Here is an 18,935-nt window from a genome sequence, read left to right on the forward strand (position 1 = left end):
GGTCCCGACCCTCCGTTGCGGGCCCCGGAGCCCGAAGAGCAACGGGGATCCTACAAGTGCCCCCTGAATAGGAGCTGTGCTGACTCAACAGAGTCCCACCACCTCCGGCTGCTGTGCCTCTTCTTTCGTAGTTGCCACTTGCCCGTCGCCCGTGGCACTGGCCACCCTCTTGCTGTCGCTACCTCCTAACTCATCGTTTCCTTCGTGGTGTCCCCTTACACGCTGCTCCGTGGCAGCGTTGGTCTCTGCGTTGGTGCTGCTGTTCCCCTACGGTTTGCCCGAGATCTCCCTTCTCCGGTCCCTGGCCTCCAGGGCCCTCCACCTCCAAGCTCGGTCAGCATCCTGGGTTTGTCACTTGGCCAGACCGGTTTTTCCTACCCCCTACTTTGACTACTTCGTGAAGTGGACCTTTTTTCTCAAGCCACACTTGGATAGCCCAGTTATCTCACCTCCCCCTCTAACCCCCACCCATTGTCACCTTTTTAAATCGTAGGAATCAGAAAGTTCAGTTTAGCATCTACACTCTTGATTTGCTTAAGGCTCCCTTGATACTCTCCGTGGAATAGCTTTTTTTTTTTTTTTTTTTTTTCCTCGTTTGGACCTGAAATGGAAGTAGGGCAACTATGACTAGCCAGTCAGTTTCCCTTTTCTAGTGCTTGATGTCCATTGCAAAAAGCAGACTTTTTGAAGAAGTAGAGTTCCTTACTAGCAATACGTTCAGGGGAGGAATTAAATTGATCTCATCAGATACTTGACCCCGGTTAACAGTTAGGTGTAGTGCTATGTGGTGGTGTGGGCGTCACTGAAGATAAATTGTGCAGCTTGTGGATTTGAGCAAATGTCTTAGAAGTTACTCGCTTGAAGTCCTGTGAAGGTTCTGGTATCAGTTGTCAGGGACTACTAGTTTGGGCATCTTTGTGGGCTGCACTAAGGAAAGGAAACAGTTTTAATGGGCAGTATTCCTTCCTACCTGGGCCAAAAGGAAATAAAAACGTTTGTAGATGAGTGGCTTTTGTGGCGTGAAAATGTGATGAAAAAGCATTTACTTGCCTTTACCATTTGATTAATTCTGAGGAAGTTCACACTTGGTATTTGCACATAATGTACGCACAGAGCCTGGAGTATGATGTATCTGGTAAATATTTTACTGGCTGACTTTAATGAACTAATTATCTCTAATAGCTTGCTTTTCACTTTATATTTTTAAATTCCACATTATTTTGCATCCTGGAGTTTATTTTATTCCCGGAGATTATGGTATAAGTTTCTGTTTTCATTAGCAGTATTAGGTTAAAAAAAAAAAAAAAAAGACCTAAGTAGCAGTTCTATTTTTACCTTCACTGTGATATTTTGGTGAGAACAATTAGCCTTCTAACAAGGTTTCAGTGCTGTCTCTAATGTACGATATTTTATGATCTTTTGATGAAACTTGGCTTAGGTTAGCATGTTGTAAAAAGTTGTAATGCTGTCATATGAGCTCCGTGTCTGCTAGTAAAATGCTAGTGTCTTGATGTGGAAGGACTGTGCCTTCTAAGTTTCTGTACTGTAAAACGATTTTGTGTTTCAGGGAAATATTTTAAACAGTAAACCATTGATGCTAGTAAGAAGTACTGTAGTGCTGGGGCACCTGAGTGCTCAGTAGGTTGTGTCCCTCTGTGTCAGGTCATTCCACGGTTTGTGGGTTTGAGCCCCGTGTCGGTCTGTGTGCCGAGAGCTCAGAGCCTGGAGCCTGTTTCAGATACCGTGTTTCCCTCTCTCTCTGCCCTTCCCCCGCTCGTGCTCTGCCTCTAGCTCAAAAATAAATAAACATTAAAAGTTTTTTAAACATTAAAAAAAAAAAAAGGTGTCCCGTGGTGCGTTGTGTGTCTACCGGTGTGCAACTTGTAAGTGGCAGAGTCAGTGGCAGTTCCTGCTGAGTCCATTCTCTTAACTACTATGTGGGATTGCCTCTCCGGAGAAAGGCCCAGATTAAACGGCACTTGGATTTTATCTTTGGTTTTTAGTATTCATTTTATAGATTAGAAAACTGAAGCCCAGGGACTTGTCCAAGGTCAAGCAGTTATTAGTTGCAAATACGAAACTTGAATCCCATCTCCTGACTCAGTACAGAATTCTATTTAGCTTTCAGTAATTTTCAGCTCTCTTGATCGATGTTAATAATACACTATTTCTTGTCTGAATATTGTCAGTAGGTAAACTGAGACTTATCATTACTTAAGAAAGACTTCTTGCTTTAGCTTTTTTTTTTAAGTCTGAAAAATAGTCCTATTTTGAAATATCATAGATATAAAATTGTATTCCATATTGGTTACTAAAAAATTAGTAGTGTAGTACTTTATTTTACTGCTTCTCTTAGTTTTAACACAGATCAGGAGGCATTAGGGGAGGTGAAGAGGTGATTTAATTCATGTTAGATTTCAAAATATTTAGTTACGAGCTGTGTTACAGAAGATTCTCTTGTTCAACAAGTGTATACTATGCTTAGAAAGTGGTGAGTGGTACTATCTGCTTGGGTCTTTTGCATCTCAGCATTGAGGTAGGAGATACTATTCTCATTAGCCAGGTGAGAAGACAGACTCAGTTAAAATAGTTGGCTTAAAATTATATAACAAGTGGTGGAGCTGGGAATCATACCTAGGTCGTCTTATTCCAAATTGTGTGCTGTTTTTGTGGCTCAGTATGGAATGTGTCATTGATTTTCTTTTGTAATCGATAGTCATCAGTATACTATTTTTAGGTTTAGGTTTTTTGGTTTTTGTTTTTGAACCAAAGTAGGGATGCCAAGTATATAGATACATAATAATAACAGTAGTGATAAACATTCATATGAAACTTTTCAGTTTTGCATTTTGTCAAAATAGATCTTTGAAACCTTTTCAGAAATGAGAAACCATTCATGTGAGCAATTAAGGGCCGTACTAAGCTACAAGGAAAAATTACTCAATTCAGCAAATTAATATGTACATTGAACTTTGAAACCTGTGATATGATAGATTGGTGCGATTTGAAAGTAGAGCACCAGTAGGTTCTTCTGCCCCCCCCCCCTTATTTTTTAAAAAAAAATTTTTAATGTTTATTTATTTTTGAGACAGAGACAGAGCATGAACAGGGGAGGGTCAGAGAGAGGGAGACACAGAATCTGAAACAAGCTCCAGGCTCTGAGCTGTCAGCACAGAGCCCGACGCGGGGCTTGAACTCACTGACCGCGAGATCATGACCCGAGCCGAAGTCGGCCACTCAACCCACTGAGCCACCCAGGTGCCCCCCCCACCCTTATTTTTTAAAAGAGGAGGTAGCATAGTTTCTGATTTAAACCTTTTGACTTCAATTTGTATTATTTTCATTCTCAATATAATTGAAATATTTATGAGACTTGCTAGACATATCTGTGTGTCTTTTGCATTTTCCATATAGGGATGACAGCTTTGTTTGTTTTAAATGTTTAAATTATTTTTCCCCTTCTGTCTTTGCCCTTTAGGACGTCTTACTCTTAATGTTACTCTTATTTGTCATAGTATACTTGAAAATTATTTGTTTCATACCCACCCTTCCTCCACCACTCTCTTTTTAAAAATAAGTGTAAATTTCCATATATCATAATTAGGGTCTGAGATGTTTACTTAAGGATTTGTTAAAATCTGAATTTTCACAGCATTAGAATATAATGAAATATTTATCAGTGAATTTTCATTAAACGCATTTTTAAACTTTTTTCAAAAGCTATTAAGGTTATTATTCTGAGCATTTATTATTAACAGAGAACTAAAGCTATAGAAGATAAAAGAAAATGTGTTGAATTTGAACCAGAGCTGTGGTATACTCAGGAGATTGTTTTTGCCTAACACCCAGTTATCAGTCAGCCTGTTGACATTTGTGTGTGCTTTTAAAAATATGGAGTGAAAAGTTGTAGCTGTTTAAACTTAATAGTTTGAGTTGTGTGCAAATGTGAGGCATTAGTAGATGTTAAAAAAGGTTTACGTTGGTGTTAAGTCACTGCCACCCAGATTTGTTGGTTTTTAGATATTAATACTAAATTGTTGATTTTGTGGTTAACAATTATGATACAGATGGGAAAAGATGTACTCTGTAGCACTTTTAAAAGTTCCAGGTTAATAGTTGTTAACGGAATAAAATTTTGTGTTTCAAATACATTTTGAAGATACTTGCACAAAGGAAGATAATTGCTTTGTTCTTTCAGGATTTCTCATAGCTTTTGATAGGTGATTTGCTCTCAAAGAACGTGATAGAATTTGCATTATATGGCAAAGTTGTTTAAATTTTTTTTTTTTAACGTTTATTTATTTTTGAGACAGAAAGAGACACAGCATGAACGGGGGAGGGGCAGAGAGAGAGGGAAACACAGAATCGGAAGCAGGCTCCAGGCTCTGAGCCATCAGCTCAGAGCCCGACGCGGGGCTCGAACTCGCGGACCGCGAGGTCGTGACCTGAGTTGAAGTCGGACGCGTAACCGACTGAGCCACCCAGGCGCCCCAATGGCAAAGTTGTTTAACCATGTGATGGGTAATTTTGTCAGTTTGGCCACGGAGGGTCAAGATTAAACATTATTTCTGGGTGTGTCTCTTAGGGTGTACTGGATGAGGATGAGATTAGCATTTGAGTCAGTGGTCTCTTTAAAGTAGATTGCTCTTCCATTGTGGATGCTCACTATCTAAACTATGTAATCCATTGAGTGCCAGAATAGGACACATGGAGGGAGGAAGAATTTGCCTCCCTCCCACCCCCCCACCCCGCCCCACCTTACTGCTTGAGCTGGGCATCCATCACATCTTATTTCATCTCCCGCCCCCAGGGATTTAAATGATCAGTTCCCTGGTTCTTAGGCCTTTGGACTGAATTACCACTAGTTTTCCTGGATCCCCAGCTTGCACATGGCAGATGGTGGGACTTCTCAGCCCCTGTCATCATGGGAACCAATTCCTCATAATCTCCTTAAAAAGTTCTGTATCTATATCTCCTGTTGTTTCTGTTTCTTTGGAGAACCCTAATAGCAGAGACTTAGAGAGTTTCTTGTATGGGAAATCCTGAGATGTGATAAGTTGTACAGCAAGGAAAGGTCTTTGGACGTTCAGGGCTCTTTTGAAAGACACATACACACACTCTCTTGCCCATCATAAATGTTTAGTAAAAATTTATGACTTGATTAGGTTAAGAGAAATATTCTTGGGATGGGTTAATCTTTAAACTGCATGAGCAATTTTTAAAATAATTAATTAATGATATTGTAAAGGCTACTAACTAGAATAAGAACTATAGCCTCAATTGGCATTTAAAGGATGTTAAAAAGTAGGAAAGAGATTTTATAAGGGGAGTGGAAGGACATCACTGTCTAGAATGAGACTGGCTTGTAACTGTACATACAATATTGTTTAGCATCTTTTGATAAGCCAAATTGAATATTGCCAACATTTCTCAAGAATTTTAAAGGGGTGGGGTGCCTGGTTGGCTCAGTCACTAGTAGGGTGTGTGACTCTTGATCTCGGGGTTATGAGTTTGAACCCCATATTGGGTGTAGAGATTACCTAAAAATAAAATCTTAAAAAAAAATTAAAAACAAATTTTAAAGTTTATTCTTGAGAGGGAGAGAGAGAAAGAGAGAGAGGGAGGGAATGAGGGAGGCAGGGAGAGGGTGAACAAGCAGGGGAGGGGCAGAGAGAGAGAGAGAGAGAGAGAGAGAGAGAGAGAGAGAATCTGAAGCAGGCTCCAAGCTGTCACACAGAGCTGACATAGGACTTGAACTCACGAACCACAAGATCATAACCTGAGCTAGTCGGACACTTAACTGCCTGAGCCACCCAGGCGGCCCCCCCGCCAAAAAAAAGAAATTTAAAAGGCTTTTGTTTTATTTTTTCCCTTTTGATTCCAGGTTTTCAGAGCTTATAAATAAATTACATTCATAATTACTTTCATTATGTTTTATTAATCCAGCACACATAAACCCCTTCCCTCCTGATCAGTAGCTAGCTAGTTGATCGAATTGCAAGCAGAAGCAAATATATGTGACATTTTAGTTAAGCCCTGTAACTTTATATTGAACATGCCTTCCATTTGGTATTTTGAAATACTAAAATAGAGGTTTTAGATGTTCATAACTATCCTTGGGGGTCCTAAATAGGGAGATATCAGTGTTTATGACTCTGTTGTTTGGATGGATTGTTCTAAAGTTTGTTGACCAGTTTTCCATAGACATTGATAAAAAATATTTTCTTAACTAGTCTATGGTATGTTTATGGTTAAAGTGTTACATTAATTGCTACACATTTATAAAATTATTTTATTTGAGGAAATATGGAATTAAATTTGGGAGAAGAACTGAGAAATAAGTAGAAGTGTTTGTAGTTTTAACGATTACAAGTATTGGTTGTATGTCATATGGTCCCTGTAAAATGTATTGGCTTTTCATCTCTTTACGTAGTAACTACCAGTACATATATAGCCTTTTGCAGATTATGTAGTGTGGTTTCTGTATTAATCTGGTTATGTTAAATGTGCTCATGCTTGCTTATGTTCAGTTTCATTTCTAGCTATGGAATGAAGAGAAATCTCTTAAAGGGAGAAGAAAAGGGGAATGAGAGGATCTTTGCTTCAGGTGGAATTAAGCCGTGTTAGCCGAATTATAATGGGAAAGGAGGGAGCATGAACTTTTGGAAGAGGGAGAAAATAGGTTCTATCATGGGGAGGAGTGTTCAGTGCTGGTCACTAACTAGCTAGCTATTTGGTGACTTTATGGCATTCCCTGAGTGACTTTTTAAATGTGTTTTGAAATTTTGTGGTTTCACAGACCATTAATTGCTCTGTTTATTGATGGTAATCTAAAACTGGCTTTCCATTTCTCAGGTTTAATTTTGATATTACAACACTTTATTATTATTTTTTAAAATGTTTATTTTGAGAGAGAGAAAAAGCTTGCGAGCAGGGGAGGAGCAGAGAGGAAGGGAGAGAGAATCCCAAGCAGGTTCCTGCTGTGTGTGGAGTCCTACATGGAGCTCGATCACGATCACTGTGAGGTCATGACTGGAGCCGGGGGATGCTTAACCGTCTGAGCTACCCAGGTGTCCTGTTACTACAGAGCTTTAAATATCTTAGAGGAGAGGGAACTTTGAATTAAATCAAGTGGACAGCTTTTAAACTATCTTAACCCCTTTAAAAAGAGGTTAATATTGAGTGAATAGATAGGCTGGACTCGTGGTAATGCATCCTCATGTCTGTAAACAAGTTACACCTACCATGGTAGTGAGACAACATACAAATAACCTTAAGTAATATAAGGCTGAGTCACAACTTCACTTATTTATGATGTGACATTGGGGAAGCTGTTTGAAATTTTTGAGTCTTAGTTTCCTTCTTTATAAAATTGGATAATAATAGCAACTTTCTAGCTGCTCTCACATTGTTGTGAAGATCAGATAAAATGAGAGTACAGAGAATATAACTCTTTGTAAATTGCCAATCATTATACAAATATTAGTAGTTAAACTGTCAGGTGTTTTCTCTGTATGCCTTGCACTAGTGTGAATTCAAGTCCTAGGCTCCATCCAGGTTTATGGCTCACTAGCTGCTCAGTGGGGGGATGAATGGATCTCCTGAGAAAGAGGGTGCCCCCCTGGCCATCGGTGTAGTTATAGGGGAATCAGGCAATAGGTTATAAGAGGTGAAAGAAAAAAAAAAGTAGACCAAGAGCATGTCTTGCAAACTAGTAATGAGGTTAGTTTCCCTTGTAGTTGGTAAACAAATATTTTGAAAAAGGTTACTTATTTGAGGTTTAGTAGTCATTTGTACATGTTCTGAAATATTTGTGACAAAAGAAAACTTTTAATCAGTCCTAGTTATTTCTTTAAAGAAGAAGCTGTTAGGATAATTTTCATTAAGCTTTGGTTTTAACTTGTACTGGATATTCATTTTTGTGGATTAATTTGTTCACCAAACACAAATATACCTACTGTATGGTAGGCAAATAAGAAGTTCTGGTGCTGAAGTGGTGAGTCAGATCTGAAACCTGCCGTCAGAAAATTCACTATCAGAGCTAAATTGTGCCAGTTGGGCAGTCACTCAGCTGAAGCCTTGAAGTCTTTTGTCAAAATAAAACAAGTACCATAATTAAAGGATGGGAAATTAAGAGAAATAAAAGGTTGGAATATGTAATCAAAAGGTAATTACTTGCATTAGCTTTATAACTCCAGGTAGAATTACCAGTTTGGATGAGATGGCAGCTCTAAAATGAGTTTCTCCTTGCAATTGAAGCATCAACCATCTTGCCTGTCTATGTGTGTATATATATATTCATATATATTTATATATGAGAACAGAGAAGCAAAAAAAAAAAAAAAAATCTGTGCATTTGTCATGTTTCTCCACCCCAAAAATACTCTAAATCTCCTTAAGAGTTCTACTATAGTCTACTGAAGGATCCAGCTGAATTCCATTATCCTGGTGAAAGTAACACTTGGTCTCCACCTTCATATGCTATATATTCATTTATTTATCTTTTTTGTGTTTCTTCCCCACTAGAATGTAAACTGAAGATGTGGCTCACATTTGTGTTTTCAGTGCTTAGAATAGAGCTTGACACCTAGTGTCCTCACTAAATATCTATTAAATGAATGAATGTTAAATATTTCCTTCAGTAAGGTTAAGGTAAAAGTGAAAAGACAAAAGCTGTCTACCGTAAATTTAAGCTGTCACATTAATTATCCTTCAAGGATTAGTTACTATCAGTGTCTATTAGACATTTTTCAGTAGGGCATTGTGGTTGAATATTGTGTTTGGGATCACAAAACAACAACAACAAAAAAAAATAGAAAAAGTTGAACACCAGGCTTTTTTGTTAGAATGTAATTAATTCTGTCTTGATTTTTCCAACAGGTAAAAATCTGATTGGTTTGATCTTTTCTTCTTCTTTTTTTAATGTTTATTTATGAGAGAGAGAGAGGAGCGTGCACGCATGGGTGGGGGAGGAGCAGAGTGAGAGAGGGACACAGAAATTGAAGCAGGCTCCAGGCTCTGAGCTGTCAGCACGAGCTCCACGTGGGGCTCAAACTCATGAACTGCGAGATGATGAACTGAGCCGAAGTTGGATGCTTAACCAACTTGAGCCACCCAGGTGCTCTTGGATTGATCTTATTTTCGTATGACCAATTACAAATGCAGGAACAACTTAGAATTTCATGTTGCATCTTTTTAATACTTAATTTTTCTTTTTTTTAAGTTGGCTCCACACCCAGAGTGGAGCCCAGTGCAGGGCTTGAACTCACAACCCTGATGAGATCAACACCTGAACTGAGATCAAGAGTTGGACACTTAACCATCTGAACCACCTAGGAGCCTCGATACTTGATTTTTATTACGATCTTATGTGTACTATTTAAAATCTATATTCCTGAACTAGATAAACTTAAAGCTTTGTTTCTAATAGCATAATAGTGCTGATTTTTGTGTTTTGTTGAGTGTTTCACAGTTTGCGTGGCCTCTAATGCTATCTTGAAAGTTTGCAAGTATGAGTAAAAATTTGGGCATGGATATTAAAAAGTTGGAAATTTTGGGGGGTATACCTTCAAGGAAGGCAGCTGTTGCTCTAATCTCTTGACTAAAATTCCTCTCAGTGTCACTATTGGATACAGAGTATTGTTAGGTCATTTCACTCATCTGTACTTCCATTGTAAATTTAGAAATCGTATGTACCAGAGAAATTCCCAAAGTAATTCTATGTTCAACTGTGAGAATTGAACTGTTTTAATGATCTTTAAGTTAGTATGAAATACTCACATAAGGAGGCTGGAATTATTTAGTATAGTTGGTTTATTGTACTGTTTTCTCCAATTTCATGAGGAACATTTTTATTCTGATGCATCTGTGAAACCCCCAAGGTGAATCCTGCTTTTGCCTTGTCCTTAGCTCTGCATTACAGGGGAGTCCTTGTAAGTTACTTCACTTAAACCTGAATTGGTTTTGCTCCTGGAGCCCTGGGACTACTTTTAAGTAGCTTGGCTGTGGTTTGGCACCTGAGAGAGTGTGTGATTCTTTGTATTGTGACTTTTTAAAAAAAATTTTTTTTTGAGAGAGGAGAGAGCGAGTGAGCGCATGTGCAAGTGAGCAGGGGAGGGCAGAGAGAGAAGGAGATAGAGAATCTGAAGTAGACTCCAGGCTCTGAGCTGTTTACATAGAGCCTGACATGGGGCTTGAACTTACAAACCATTAGATCATGACCTGAGCCAAAGTTGGACACTTAACTGACTGAGCCACCCAGGCGCCCCTGTATTGTGAGACACCATGCATGTGTGGAGAATGGCTTTTGGATTCACCATCATTTGAGGCTTAGACATCATAAAACTGATTGAAGTTGTACAGTGCTAATGGAAGAGTTAAGTGTAGTGTGAAATAAAATGTCATCTCATTTTAGTTATTAACATAAATTTTGGGAAGTAATTGGTCTGATGTTAAGATATGATCTTTTGTGTTATGTACTGTTTCTTTAAGTCATAATATTGTACTTTAGAGTTCTTGATTTCTCTTCCCGAGTTTATTTGAGATGGCATATTTTTTTCAGGATATTTAATCAGACTGCAGCTATTAATATAATCAGCTATTTTTACATCCGAAGTTAATTACTAACATCTCATGCATTTTCTTGGGTAGTACCTAAGTGCTTAACACTTTAAACTGTTGGAGTAGTCTAATTCTGGTAAAAGTGGGCAGAATAAGGGGAAATGGGCTAAAGGGATGTTGGAGGCAGCTTTAAAGGTGTAACAGTAAAGAGAAAAAGAAACATTGAAATAATGTATTTTACAAAGAGAGAGTGTGTTTACTACATAACAATTTTAGAAATATAAATTAGGCTTAAGAGTATTTTATAATTTATTAAAAGTTTGTTGTATGAACCAAAAAGCTCTGCAAGTTAATGTCTGGTAACTCAGAATATTCAATCAATTAATAGACACTAACGCAAAATTTATAGGACTACCAAAGTGTGATTATCTTTGTAGTGGGGTGCAGTGATAATCATCATTTTTTCTATATCTATATATTTTTTATCTGTACATGCACATATATGTGTGTATCTTCTGATCACAAATTGAACATTCTTAAGTTTTAAGTGTCATATATGGATGGTTAAGAGTGATGGCTGGTGTCATATTATTTGGATTTGAATCAAAGTTTTGTCACTTTGGAGCATTTTGGCTTTGAAAAGTTATTAATTTTTTTACCCTTAGTTTTCTCATCTGTGTGACTGTAAGTTAATGGTACTCATGCCACAGGGTTGTTAGAAGTATTAAGTGAAATAACACATGTTAAGTACTGTGAACAGTGTTTCCCACAGTAACACTCAGTAAATACTAGGTTTTATTATTGATTTTTCAGGTGTAAATAGCAAGTAGCTTATTTTCATAACTTACAATTTAGTGTTTGGAGTTGTTTTCTGTGTTGTTTGTGTCATTAAGGTTTCAAAATGTCAAAAATAACAAATCCTCTTTGACCTAGATGGTCTAATTCTTCCCTTTCTGTCTCCATTTTTACTGACTTTCTAATTTATGTATTACATTAAGTGCTAGATTAAGAGTGGATTTCAGGAGGAAATAGGTGCTACCTTTACATTATGAAATGGTCATAACTAGAACTTTTGACTAATATATCTCTTCTGGCCATTAAAGTTTTTTACTGTAGATGAAGTGAAAGGGAAAAGTAGTACAATTTCATATTAAGCTTTAAAAATGCCAGTGTTGTGGGGTGCCTGGGTGGCTCAGTCAGTTAAGCGTCCACCTTCAGCTCAGGTCATGATCTCATGGTCCATGGGTTCAAGCTCCACATCAGGCTCTTTGCTGACAGCTCAGAACCTGGAGCCTGCTTTGGTTTCCGTGTCTCTCTCTCTCTCTCTCTGCCCCGCCCCCATGCTCTGTCTCTTCAAAAATGAATAAACATTCAAAAAATTTTTTAAAAATGTCAGTGTTGTGTAGTTTTCTATTATGGGAAGTACTATGATTCTTGTCAGTTTGATAAAGTTTTATGTAAAGCAGCTTTGAATTTAGGTAAGTTCTTTTAGATTGTTCCTTTTATAGGGGATAGATAGATGAGGAACACAAGAATCCTTTGTTTAAGATATAAATATGTATATATATATATATATACATATATACACGCATATATAATTGGCTTCATTAGTATTACTAATACTGTGCAGTAGGTTAAGAAAGGACTGAGGGCTGCGCTATTACAAATAAAATTTGTACTTACGAGTCTAAATATGGATACGAAATATAAATAATTTCAGTCTATACAACAGCTGCCTATTTGCATTCATACAATAATATAATAAACTGCTATACTTAAGAAGGGGGTGTTCATGTTATAAAAACATTTTACTTAGCTGGAGATTATGCCATCACAGTCCTTTGTGGGTGAATCTAGATGTCTTTGTCTTCCTTTCTATACTTAGTTTTGCTTTCTTATTACTGATGCTTTTTGGATGTGTTGATTATTTTCTCTTGGCTTCTGTCTTTTACTATTCTCTGTGTCTGTAAGCTTGCAGTTTGCTCTCTTAGGGCTTTTCCCCAATCTTTACCCTTTCCTCCCTCCCGTCCTACCCTAAACAGGACATGATAGAGAATTTAACTTTGATTTTTAAATTACACAACACTTATGGATATAAAAATATTTTCTGTTGTTAACTTAAGTGGTGAACAAATAAAACAGTTTATATATATTTAATACATTGTATTAGAATTTCTTTTTGTGGTTGTATGCCTCTTGTCTAAATTTATTTTGATTAAAAAAGACTCATAATCTCTGAGTTAACACTGCTGAGGGTTTTTTTTTTTTTATTATGATTTTAGAGGATTTTGTAGTACTTTCAGGGTCATTGTTCTGATATTAAGTTGTTACTGTACAGCCTTCAGAAATGTGAAGGAAATTATGTGAATCTGTGCCAACTCTAGAACATACCCTGAAAGTTATCTGAATTCTAATAGCTGCGTCAGATCTAATTGACATCAGATTCTTAAAGAGTACCAAGGGCTTTAAGATACTAGTGTCAGTTTAGTTACTTTAGGTATTTCTGATAAATTGAATTTTTAAAAATAAATCACTTTTATTTGGCTATTCAGATATCGGGTATAGAATTTTGCCTATCCCCTCCTTTTTTAAAAAGTCTACTTGAGAGTCAGTTTATTTTATTTTTTTAAATGTTTATTTATGTTTGAGACAGAGAGAGACAGACCATGAACGGGGGAGGAGCAGAGAGAGAGAGGGAGACACAGAATCCAAAGCAGGCTCCAGGCTCTGAGCTGTCAGCACAGAGCCCGATGCGGGGCTCAAACTCACAGACCATGAGATCGTGACCTGAGCCGAAGTCAGACGCTTAACCGACTGAGCCACCCAGGGGCCCCGAGAGTCAGTTTAAAATAATGGTATAGAGCATGCTTGAATTTTAAACAAAGTTCAGTTCATGGTCCAGTTCTATGACGGAGCTGTTCCCTTATTTGCAGAATAGAGTTAGTAATACGACTTCGGTCAGAGTTGTTGTGAGAAATATACGTAAAGTGGTTGGCAAAGGTCTTAGCCAGTGCTAAGCACTTAATAAATGATGGCTCCTATTGTTGTTTTAGAGGATGCCCTTTTTCATAAGAAAGAAAGGAAAGGTAGAAGATTGGTGATAGTTCATTGCTAAGCTGTACGTTGAAATACAGCTCTCTCTGCTGTGATAGGCTTGTGTTGTTTTGATTTCCCCTTGGTGCTATATTATGGGGAAAAGCAGAAGTTGAGTTGTGAATATTGAAACTTTTATTCTTGTATTGTTATAGTCATATATAAATGAGGGAGAAGAGAGACCATTTATGAATATGGCCTGTTTTATCTTGCTTTTGCACCCAGGAACTGCTGTGGTAAAAGTTTTGTGTATTTCAGAACACTTTTGTAAGTGGAAGTCTTCTGGTGTATTAATTGAATTCATTCTTTATAATTCAGTTTTTTTAAAGGTACTTATTAATATGAATTGCCATGTAACTAAGCTTATTTTTCAGTATGAGTTAATGATAAGAGAATGGTCTTTGATGTTTGAGGATCTTTATGTAGCCCAGAGAGGGTAGGTAAGCAGTATACCAATTGTGGGATTAGAAATGCCAAGTGTAATATTGTATTATGTCAGAACAGTACATTTCAGTTTAGTTTAGTGTCATAGTGACAGGATCTAAAGAGAACAAGGTATTTGTGGAATGGGAAGAAAATTAGTGAGAAACCTGGACATTCAAGATTTTAATTTTTTTTTTGTTTTCTTGCCTTGCAAAATATAATGGAATAATGCCCCCTTTCCCATTAAAACATTTCCATGGTTGTTTGAAGAAATGTAGTACATGAAAACACTCTCCATTATTCAGAAAGATAATTTTTAAAATAATGTACTTAAAGAAGTATATAAATTATATAAAAATAAAAAGTACATAATTTAAATCAATTTTTTAAAATGCAAGTTTGCAAACATATAGAAACCTTGAAAAATACTGCCATTAGCACCCATGTACCTGCTAAGTACTTGGATTTGCTAACATTTTTTTGTCATATTTGCTTTATTTTTGACTCTGTGTGTGTTGTTATTGTAGCTGAATCTTTTTTGTTTTTTTTGAGTTTATTTATTTATTGTGAGAGAGAGAATCCCAAGCAGGCTCTGTGCTGTTAGTGGGGAGAGTCTGGTGGGTGGGCCCAGGCTCATGACCATAAGATAGTGACCTGAGCCAAAAAATCAGCAGTCGGACCCCATAACCGAGTGAGCCACCCGGGTGCTCCTGTAGCTGAATCATTTTAAAGTAAACTGCAGATATTATGTCACTTCTCCTCACAATATCCCATAATCTTCCAAAAATAAGGATTTTTTTTGGAGGGGAGGGGACTTTTTAAGTTTCTATTTTAATTCCCGTATAGTTAACCTACAGTGTTCTGTCAGTTTCAGGTGTACAGTATAGTGATTCACCAAGTCCGTACATTACCTGATGCTCGTCACAAGTGTGCTCCTTAATCCCCATCACCTATTTAACCCATCTCCTCATTCCCTTCCCCTTTGGTAACCATCATTTCTCTATAATCAAGAGTTTGTTTCTTGATTTGTCTTTTTTCCCTTTGCTCATTTGTCTTGTTTCTTAAATTTCATATATGAGTGATACATGGCATTTATCTTTCTCTGACTTATTTTGCTTAGCTTAATATTCTCTAGCTCCATCCATGCCATTGCAAATGGCAAGATTTCTTTCTTTTGTATGACTGAATAATATTCCATTGTATATATATACACCACATCTGTATCCACTCAGCAATTGATGGACACTCGGGCTCTTCCATATCTTGGCTATTGTGACTAATACTGCTAAACACAGGGGTGCATGTGTCCCTTTGAATTGGTGTTTTTGTATTCTTTGGGTAAATAAATACCCAATAGTGCGATTGCTGGATCTTAGGGTAGGTCCATTTTTAATTTTTAATTTTTGAGGAACCTGCATACTGTTTTCCAGAGTGGCTGCACCAGTTTGCATTCCTACCAACCATATGCAAGTGTTTCTTTTTCTCCACCTGTTGTTTGTTGTGTTATTGTTTTTAGCCATTCTGACAGGTTTGAGGAGATATCTCACTGTAGTTTTGATTTGCATTTCCCTGATGGTAAGTGATGATGAACATCTTTTCATGTGTCTGTTGGCCATCTATACATCCCTGGAGAAATGTCTGTTCATGTCTTCTGCCATTTTTTTAAAAAAAAGTGTATTTACTTATTTATTTTGAGAGAGAGAGAGAGAGAGAGAGAGAGAGAGAGGGAGAGAGAGAGAGAGAGAGAATGAATCCCAAGCAGGCTCCGTGCTGTCAGTGCAGAGCCGGACATAAGGCTTGATCTGATGATCCGTGGATCCGTGAGATCATGACCTGAGCTGAAACCATGAGTTGGACGCTTAACTGACTGAGCCACCCAGGTGCCCCTGCACATATTTTAGTTGGATTTATTATGGGTATTGAGTTTTATCAGTTCTTTATATATTTTGGATAGTAACCTTTTATCAGATATGTCATTAGCAAATATCTTCTCCCATTCCATCGGTTGCCATTTAGTTTTGCTGATTGTTTCCTTCTCTGTGCAGATGCTTTTTATTTTGATGTAGTTTCATATATTTGCTTTTATTTCCCTTGCTTCAGGAGACAACTAGAAAAAAGTTGCTATGGCTGATGTCAAAGTGGTTACTGCCTATGTTCTCTTCTAGGATTTTTTATGGTTTCAGGTCTCACATTTAGATCTCTAATCCATTTTGAGTTCATTTTTGTGTATGATGTAAGAAAGTGGTCCAGTTTCTTTCCTTTGCATGTTACTGTCCAGTTTTCCCAGCACCATCTGTGAAGAAACTTTTTCCCATTGAATATTCTTTCTTTGTTGAAGAGTAATTGACCATATAGTTATGGATATCTGGGTTTTCTCTTCTGTTCATCTCTATGTCTGTTTTTGTGCCAGTTCCATACTGTTTTGATCCCTGCAGCTTTGTAATATAACTTGAAGTCCGGAATTGTATGACTTCAACTTTTCTTTTCCTTTTCGAGATTGCTTTGACTATTTGGGCTCTTTGTGGTTCCATACAAATTTTAGAATTGTTTGTTCTGGTTCTGTGAAAAATGTTGTTAGTATTTTGATGGGGATTGTATTAAATGAGGATTAAAAAAATTTTTTTTTAATGTTCATTTATTTTTGAGAGAGGCAGAGTGTGAGCAGGGGAGGGGCAGACAGGGAGGGAGACACAGAATCCAAAGCAAGCCCCAGGCTCTGAACTGCCAGCACAGAGCCTGACGCGCGGCTCGAACCCATGAACTGTGAGACCATGACCTGAGCCAAAGTCGGACGCCCAACTGACTGAGCCACCCAGGCACCCCAAATGAGGATTTTTAAAAATTTAGCCACAGTATTATTGTTACACCTAATAAAACTACCAGTAATTTTCTGTTGTCATTGAATATTCACTGTATTAAAATTCCCCAGTTTGAACCAGGATCTACTCCAGTAATATCTTTAATCCAGAATAGGTAATCTCATCTTTGTTTCTCCTCTCTTTCTCATCCTCAGTTTCCTCTTCATTGTTGTGAGTGTTCTGTTTTAGGATGCTGTGTGGAATGCACACAGCAACATCGTGGGCCTCCATGATTGTACCTACTCCTCTACCTCCCATCACCTTTTGATAACCAAAAAATGGCTCTATATGTTGCTAAATGTCTCCCAGGGAGCAAAGTTGTCCCTGGCTGAGAGCCACTGCATTAAAGGTAGTACCTTTTCTGCACTTCAATTTTTTAGATACTTATTCTTTAGAATTTTTTTTAATCTTGATTCTGTTCTGTTGTTCTGCGTGTCCAGCCTGTTTTGCTTATTTATTTTACTTTTCTTTGTTGTTTAACTAGTAAGTGGTACTCTAAAAATAGTTTTATTGAGATATTATTCATATCATATAATTCATTCAAAGGGTATAAATTCGGTGACTTTAATAAGAATTATGCTTCCATTGCTGCAATAAGTTGTAGAACTCCTTACCCCCAAATAGAAAAACCCTCACCCTTTAGCCATCATTTCCAAATCTTCCTTCCTTTGAGCCCCAGACCATCACAAATATGTCTCTGTGGATTTGCCTATTCGGGACATTTTGTATGAATGGAATCAGAATATGTGGACTTTGTGATTGGCTTCTTTCACTTAGCATGTTTTCACGGTTCATCCATGTTTGTAGCACGTATTAGTACTTGAAACTTTTTTAATTGCTGAATATTCCATTGTATAGCTACACCACATTTTGTGTATCCTTTTATCTTTTGATGGGCATTGGGTCATTTCCATTTTTGGGCTATTCTGAATAATGCTGGTATGAACACTTGTGTGCAGGTTTTTGTATGGACATATGTTTTTATTTCTCTTGGGATGTATACTAGGAATGGGATTTCAGGATCATATGTTAACTATATTTAACCTTTTGAGGAACTGTGGAGTGTTTTCCAAAGTGGCTTATACCATTTGACATTACCATCAGCAATATAGATAAGGTTCTAATTTCCACATCCTTGAGATTATTTGTTATTATCTCTCTTTTTGATTATAGCTGTCTGGTGGGTGAGAAGTGGTGTCTTATAGTGGTTTTGATTTGCATTTCCCTTATGCATAATGTTGTTGAACCTTTTTTCATCTGCTTTTCATGACCAGTTATCTTCACTGGAGAAATTTGTATACGAATCTCGTGCTCATTTTAAAATTGGGCTATTTGTATATTTCTTACTCAGTTTTAACAGTTTGTTGTATGTTATATATAGAGGTTCATTAGCAGATGTATAATTTATAAACATTTTCTCCCATTCTGTGTCTTGGGTTTCATTTTCTTGATGGTATCATTTGAGTGCAAACTTTTCTGATCTTGATATAGTCCAATCTATCTACTTTTCTTTGGTTGATAGTGCTTCTGGTGTCAAAAGGTGTTTACATTTTGCAATGCATTTTTGGTTAACTTCAGGAGATAGTATTAAGATAGACTTAACAGATAAAAGTAGGACTGAAATTAAATCGTTGCAGTTTTCTCCAACTTGAGTTAAAAAAATTATTTTTTGTGAATTTTAATATCATATCTAGGTGGTGTGTATGTGTTTATAGAAAAGACTTTACTGAGATTTGAGGGTGATGAGTTGGGTTTACATTGTGCAGTGTTGGATAATTAACAACCACTGTATTCTTTAGTGGGGAAGCTAACTACAGTAACCTGAAATTCTGCAGTGTTTCTGTCTTCATTTGCCTTGCTATGAGTGTTCTTCATGGTTAGTAACACCCCTGGAGGAGGAGGAATCTTCGAAAAGCAAAGATACCATATGTTTCCAACCTTGCCCTCTCTGCTCCTGTAATCTGCTTACTCCTGCTCACTAAATTCTTGGATGCATTATCT

At 37.2% G+C, this 18,935-nt stretch overlaps 1 protein-coding gene across 6 annotated transcripts in view; it reads left to right on the plus strand.

Annotated features, from left to right (window-relative positions):
* The window catches only part of SNX13 (sorting nexin 13), a 136,380-nt gene that overhangs the window by 994 nt on the left and 116,451 nt on the right, over positions 1-18,935 (plus strand). The gene's annotated exons all lie outside the window — the stretch shown is intronic.

Source organism: Neofelis nebulosa, chromosome 4, assembly GCF_028018385.1.
Source record: "Neofelis nebulosa isolate mNeoNeb1 chromosome 4, mNeoNeb1.pri, whole genome shotgun sequence".
NCBI classification, from domain to species: domain Eukaryota; kingdom Metazoa; phylum Chordata; class Mammalia; order Carnivora; family Felidae; genus Neofelis; species Neofelis nebulosa.